At 36.7% G+C, this 7,276-nt stretch overlaps 1 non-coding gene across 1 annotated transcript; it reads left to right on the top strand.

Moving 5' to 3' along the window:
- The first annotated feature begins 6,493 nt into the window (after positions 1-6,493).
- Positions 6,494-6,599, top strand: LOC111723273. Its single transcript, XR_002771849.1, has one exon. It is a non-coding gene; the product is annotated as a U6 spliceosomal RNA (small nuclear RNA).
- Positions 6,600-7,276: the final 677 nt, after the last annotated feature.

Raw genomic sequence — 7,276 nt, 5'->3', positions numbered from 1 at the left:
AAAGCTATGAAATTGGCAATTCTTAAACAAAATGAGCCCCTCTATGATGTCAGTTAGCAAACCCAAGTTTATTGATTCCAAATTAAGTTTTCCAGAAATATTTAATAAGGTAGTTCTCTCTGCCACAATTTCTCAGAACTCAAAGGGTACCACTTCCTTTGGTCGGCCATTGCCTGTAGACCATGATCATGAACTCCTAACACATGCCCACAGGGGTTTTACCCTGACTGCTCCTTGGCAAACTTGTGCTAACACAGTTTTTCCGTCAGACCCACTGGGCTTCAGAAGTTTTCTCTTAAGAATTTTTTTTTTCAGGTTACTTTTTTTTTCTTTAATTAAATCACAGCTGCATATATTAATGCAATCATAGGGTACAATGTGCTAGTTTTACACACAATCTGAAATGCTTTCATCAAACTGGTCAACATAACCTCTTAAGAATTTTTAACTCTCTTTCTGTTTGATTACAAGTCCACTTGCCTATGAGTTCACCATGTTTAATACTTATCTTTTCTGTACTTATCTTGCATTTTCTGTCATTGTCTTTTTTTTCCTTTTAATCTCCCATTGGCCTGAGCTGAGACCAAGTAAAGTCTCAGAGGGCTCGTACATCCTGCTCCTACCTGATACTAAGTGCAACCACCACAGCCTGCTTACTGGGATTAAATTAACCCCTTACACTTGGCATTTGAGCTATATCAAATGAGATTTAAGATAATTTGTAAAAATAAACTCAACATAAGGAAGAGCAATTTGAAATGCAAACAGAACGGAGGTCACCAGCAAAGAGCAGAAAGAGTAAATGTGACAAAATTCCTGAGCAGGTCTAAGGATTATCACTGGGCACAAAGTTTGAGTTGCCTGGTTTTTGTAGCCATGATAATTTAAATGACACAAATTCACATGGAGCTTTTTTTTTTTTTACAGGAATCAGATGTAAAATGTGCTTATACGAGAAACATTAAATTCCAGGAGAACTACTATGGTTTAAAGAAAAAAAATCCTCTGAAATCATATTTAAATAAATGATGTTTTTATTAACCTGAAGGCTGAAAAATATAAATTTGTGAAATATTTTTACAGGCAACTGGATTGATATTTTTTACATTTCTTATTGTTCAATGATTCAATTAATTATAGGAGTTTAGGAATCCAGATGAATGGGTGGGAAATACATCATTCTCTTCCATGGTGACTCTTCAATGAATGATTTATAGATTTATATAAGTTTATGGCAGGTACTGGGTGACAGTCAATAATATTTTCCATTTTTAATCTAAAGCAGAGAGATGCTTATTGTTTAACAAATTCAGAATGTAGTTTTTAAAATTCTAGATGATAGTGAAAGAAGACAATTCTGTTATTTTGCTGCAAAATTTTGAGAATATATTTCTCATCTAACCTGAAGTTCAACCTAGTCTATCTGGGTATGAGTAGCAAAGGATATTTGTTAGAGCTACTATTGTCTTTGGAGTGGGTGACTGAAATTGGTGAAATTAGAATTACAAAACTGGGGTTTGATTTTGGCTCCATCAATTGTAAATTGTAAGACATTGGAAGTTTCTTGGTCATCTCAGGCTGTCACTGACACAGGCCCTTTAAGCAGCCATAGTTCATTGATTTTTAAGTTTCTTAAGAGAAACAATGGGTATAATTTAAAGTCAAACTTTATGTCAATACTAGGGTTTGTGTTGGGGACTCAGAATATAATAGTTGGGATTGGTGGGGGTCAAATATCATGATTCAAAAACCTCTGATGAGGAAATTTCACAGCTTCTATTTTATTACAGAAGATAGATGAAAAGAGTCTGTGTTGGAATAAACTGTACAATTAATGTGAACAGTTAAGGTCACAAACTTGTTATGCTGGAGTTTAGTTAAAACACATACACAATCATACACTGAATTTCTAGTTATGAAACTGAAATTTCCATTTCCATTTTAATGTTATGTAATAACAAGACCACCCAAAAGGTGGCACTCAAAAACAGATAGTCGTTATGTAACCTTCAAGTAAATACAATTTAATGAGAAAAAAGAGAGAATAACAGAGAAGCTTTCATATTCTTATAGCTTAGTATTTACATTTAAATACTAAATTTTCTTCTTAGCAACTTGTAAATATTAAGCAGTTAATGTGTTGAAGAATGGTTTCTGTTTTCAGTTCAACATAAAGCATTTGAAATCAATTTGTATTGAAGCTGTGTACATTTAATTTAATACATTTCAGCTTGTAAGATTAGGAAACTTTTTGTAATTATCAGAGACATGGGCATCTGTAGACTGATTTGATTTTCTTTGGGGTCATGCTTTTACCATAAATTTTGAATGAACAGATGATCATCTGAATCCAAATTCATACTATTGCATGCCATTTTGTTACAGAAAATGCTAGTTGAAAACGTTATGTTAAAATTGATTTTTTTTCACTTTTTAAATATTTGCTCTGTGTAAATAACCAAGTAGCTTAAGACTATAATGCATAAGTATTAATGTATTTTACTTCAAATTGATAGAAATATGTTCTATGAAAGGTTAGCAGTAGCTGTACATTGTAATAATTAACAAACATATATTGATATCACAGAGTATTAGGCCTAAATCAGTAGTTATGTTATAGTAATAGTACCCAAAGAGCCCATTGTAAATATTGATAACAACCATATATAACTAAATAATATAAACAGTATGCAAAGTTTTGAAACTATTTGGCTGGTGTAATAAATTATACTTCATTTACATACTCAGCTTCCTTATCAACTAAGAAATATAGCCAATAAGTTACCATATGGGAAATAACAACAAAAGATCACTCTTAGTACAGTTAAAATTGAAATTTTGTATCTGTGGGCTTCTGGACTGAACCACTGACTTATATAGCCTCACTCACCTTGTCATAGTCGTGTTTGATGGGGCAGCTTACCTGTGAGGCAGAATTTGCCCGTAGAGGAGCACAGTGGAAAGTGTGGGCAGCTGTTTCCCAAGATAAACAAAGAAGAAAAGTGCTGGCTTCACTTACTCTGGTCCCTCTTTCAACTTCGCCTGTTAGATAGTTCCCCCCAGGTATGTAAGTTGTGAGGGAATGAGTGAGAGGGCAAAGGAAGCTGTGAATTTACAACAGTGGAATCTTCTCCACATAGAAGGAAGGACCAGGAGTGAAGAAGCTCTTCCACCTATGCACAATTGGTCTTTCTAATGATGAGTTCTTTCCCACCTTGAAACAGCTCCCTGATAAAAGGGAATAAGGGACCTTTATCTTGTGATGGTGCCTGTTATCTTAGAATCCTGTTAATATGGAGGATGGGTAGACACTTGAAGCAGGGACACACCTTAACAAGTGCTGCAGTGTGAAGGTTTTGCCCTCTTCCCCACATTTATACATTGAAATCTAAACCCCAATGTGACAGCATTAGAAGATGGGCCCTTTGGGAGGTGACTAGGTTGTGAAGACTTTGCCCTCATGAATGGAATTAGCATCCTTGTCAAAGAGACCCCAGAGAGCTACCTAGCCCCTTTCATCATGTGAGGTGACAGTGAAAAAATATTTGTCTGTAAGGGAGAGAGCCTTCACCAGATGCCAAACCTGCCAGTGCCTTGATCTTGGACTTCCCAGTCTCCAGAACTATAAGAAAAATGCCCATCAACCAATGAATGGATTAACAAATTGTGGTATATGTATACCATGGAATACTATCCAGCCATAAAAAATATAGGGACTTTACATCTTTTATGTTTACCTGGATGGAGTTGGAACATATTCTTCTTAGTAAAATATATCAAGCATGCAACAAAAAAGTATCTAATGTACTCAATACTATTATGAAACCAATATATAACCACATAGACATTTATACAAATGATAAAACACAAATATAGTCCAGTAAGAAGGAGGGGCGAGGATGAATAGGGGAAGGGAGGGGTGAGGGCGAGTGGAGGGAGGAGGGAGGGCACTGTGCCCCTAATGTGCACAATGCAAGAATACATTTCAAAACAACTAAGAGTAAATGATAAATGTCTTACAATGTTACATTAATCATTTTGATCTAAGGATTCCACATTGCATATCAGATCATCACACTGTACCCCATAAATGTACGCAGTGATGATTTAATGAAAAATTAAATTAAAAAAGAAAGAAATTTCTGTTGTTTATAAACTATTGCTATTTTTGTTATTGCAGCTTAGATGGCCTAAAGCAATAGGGGAACCTCTATGTTCCTTTGACCTTTCAACACTCTTCTGGAGCTTCAAAGCCATTTTGGTTGTTCACCTTAGGTTCTTTGTAGGCAATTATTATTGGACAGCTTTGTTCAATGTCAGTAAATGGTAGACTTTCATTTGGGCAGAGGAGGCTAGCTCCTAACATGCCTGGGCTCTTCACTTTCAGATTCTAAGATCATGCTTCCTTTCACATTGCTTTCCCATCTGGTCTGATAGTAAGAGACCTAAGCAAGCCTGCTGGGACAGGTGGGGATGAAGGGACTATCCTCAATTCTTCCTTGCAGGTAGCAATGCTCCAGCATGCTAGAACATCGGTGTTGGTTTGAAAATGTCTGCGCATTAGCTTGGAATATTAACATAAATTTATTGTGCTGGCAACAGTAATGCTCACTAAATATCCTGTTTATTCCTCTATATTTTATAATCCACTTTCACCACAGTTCGGTGAAACCTTGGGAGCCGAAATGAATTTTGTCACTTCTGATCAGAGGTGATGATAATTCCCTGCACAATTCTCCAGTTTCTTTATTCCTGTGTCATAGCAACTGAGGATAACACAGCACCAGGGATAAAGCCTCTGTCTGTGGGACGGGACACCTGAATGATTTTGCAGCAGAGCTAGCTGATGACTCATGTGGGACAGACACATAGTGCATGGAAGAAACTCCTGTCAAGTCACTGAAATTCAGGGATTGTCTGTTAGGTCAGCATAAATTAGCCTACCTTGACTAATACAGTCATTCAGAGGTCTGATATATTGAAAGAATCCAAGTTAGTTGTGTTTCATTGGAGGCACTTTTACATTAGGAGAGAGGATTTAATGCTGGGCTTGTGTAGATCCTCATCAATGTGAAACAAGAGCAAGCGTTTAGAAGACAGAATTTGGGATGGGTTGAGAAAGCTATGCCGGCTTGGTAGACTCTGAGCAAAGGTGTGAGAAAGGAAATATCTGTGGTATGAGAAATCTGGATTGAAGAGAACAGGGACTTAAGCTATAGAGTTACACAAAGTGAATTTTTGTAAGGATAAAGAATCTGGCATGAGAAAACAGTTAGAGATTCCTTATAATTCTGCAAGAAATAGGAAGAATGGAAGTGGCCAGATGGAAGCAGCAGGCAGCAGGCAGCAGGCCGGGGCAATGATATTGGCAATACTGCCTGCAACACCTAGATGAGGTGGCGCTGCCCCTGATTATCTAGTATCAAAAAATGTCCAGCATGTGATGGATATTTTATAGCCTCACTCATTAGTTTACTAGATTGTTCAGTGATAGGAGAAAGTGAGAGGAAGAAATAGGATGCCAAGGATAAAAAAATGATGACATGATATTGGAAGAATGGCAGTATCTGTAGATAGTAAAAAGGAGAACCAACTGGGGTAAAGACAACCGATTTACTCCCAAATGAGTTTTGCTTGCAGTAGGGGTCAGCTCCCTGGATACTTGTATATAAAGAAATGAAACGTAATTAAAAGTTAGGAGTTACATATTTGGGATTAACACTAAGTGGTGATAATTACTGCCCTAAGATTATAATTACAGGGAGAGAAAATCGTCTTGCTGCAGGAACAAAAAATATATATATGCACAATACATCTGGAAAGATGTGCTGATGACTGAGTTTGTTTTCCTGGTGGGAAATAGAAAGCAAGTTCTTTGAGAATTCTATCAAGTGTCCTTTGTCACCAGTTGCTAAGCTCTTTGCCATGTGCATGTTGCCTTTTTTGTTGTTGTTACAAATGTCTGTGAAATTATATTAATGTGTTTATGATTTTCATCCCACTGGAATCCAGCTTAGGAGAATATCTGATGCAATAGCCCAATCACTTTCTGGTTTCTTGCACAATTTAGGAAACGTGGCATATTTCTTCTTGGGCTGCAACAGACTTGACTTAGTTCATCCCTACTCATTAAAAACCCAACTCTTTTGAAGTAGATCATGTAACGATATATTGTTTTACCTCACAAAATCCAGAGCTTTATGAACATTTTGGTTTTTCCATAGTTCTAGGAGAGTTTAGAAATTTAATGAGTCAATGGAAACTTTAGGGGAATCTAGACAGTTTGTTTTATAATTCAGGGTTAGCAACTTTAGAGGCTCCTGAAATTCTACAATGTCAAGGTGTTAAGATGTGTCCTGAGCATATGATTAGAATGTCTTAAGATATACTTTATTCAGGTCTTCTGTGTTATTTGGGTTCATGAAGAAGATACTATGTGTATTGCTTCTGAAAATATTTTATATGTATTAGTCAATAAACATTTATCTGGTGCTCACTTGGACAGTGTGCATACTAAAACTGGAACAATACAGAGAAGATGATTAGCATGGTCCATGGGCATGGATGACATGCAAATCTGTAAAGTGTTCCTTATTTTTATTTAAAAAAAATGATGACCTTGTATGTTTTGTAACAACTTGGATAGAATTGGGGACCATTCTACTAAGTGAAGTATCACAAGAGTGAAAAAACAAACAAATTCAATACTAAATTGGAATGAGTTGATCAACACTTAATAAACACATATGGAAGTAAAGCTCATATGGAAGTAGTTGGGGGGGGGAAGAGGATGGATAAACTCACACCTAACTGGCACAATGCCCGCTTTCTGGGTGGGGGGACACTTACAAGTTTGGCTTAAAACATACAAAAGCAAACTATGTAACCCAAATGTGTGTACCCCTGTAATACTCTGAAAATAAAAAATAAATTAAAGAAAAACATTTGTGGGATGTTTTCATGTGCTGGGGTATTCCACTAAGTGTGCAGAATACAGAGGTGAATGAGACATAGTTTCCAAATTCAAAGACCAGAACCTGCCTTCTAGAAAGGAAGGCATACAGAGAAAATAAAATTACAGTACACAGTGATAGATTTTGTGTTGGAGGCATGCACAGAGTGACTAGCCAGGTAGAATAAAGGAGAAGTAGATCTTCTAGAGCTGGGTAGGAGGGTAGGTGTTTGTCAGGTGAAATGAAGACAAGGGACAGGAAGGCCATTGCAGGCAGAGGACCAGCAAGTGCCCAGGCCAGGAGATGAGAGACCGTATAAGTAG

The sequence above is a fragment of the Otolemur garnettii genome, unplaced genomic scaffold (genome assembly GCF_000181295.1).
Source record: "Otolemur garnettii isolate 467f Iridium unplaced genomic scaffold, OtoGar3 scaffold00009, whole genome shotgun sequence".
Classification (NCBI taxonomy): domain Eukaryota; kingdom Metazoa; phylum Chordata; class Mammalia; order Primates; family Galagidae; genus Otolemur; species Otolemur garnettii.
The sequence above is the reverse complement of the archived record's forward strand: the minus strand, read 5'-3'. Positions and strand labels throughout refer to the sequence as shown.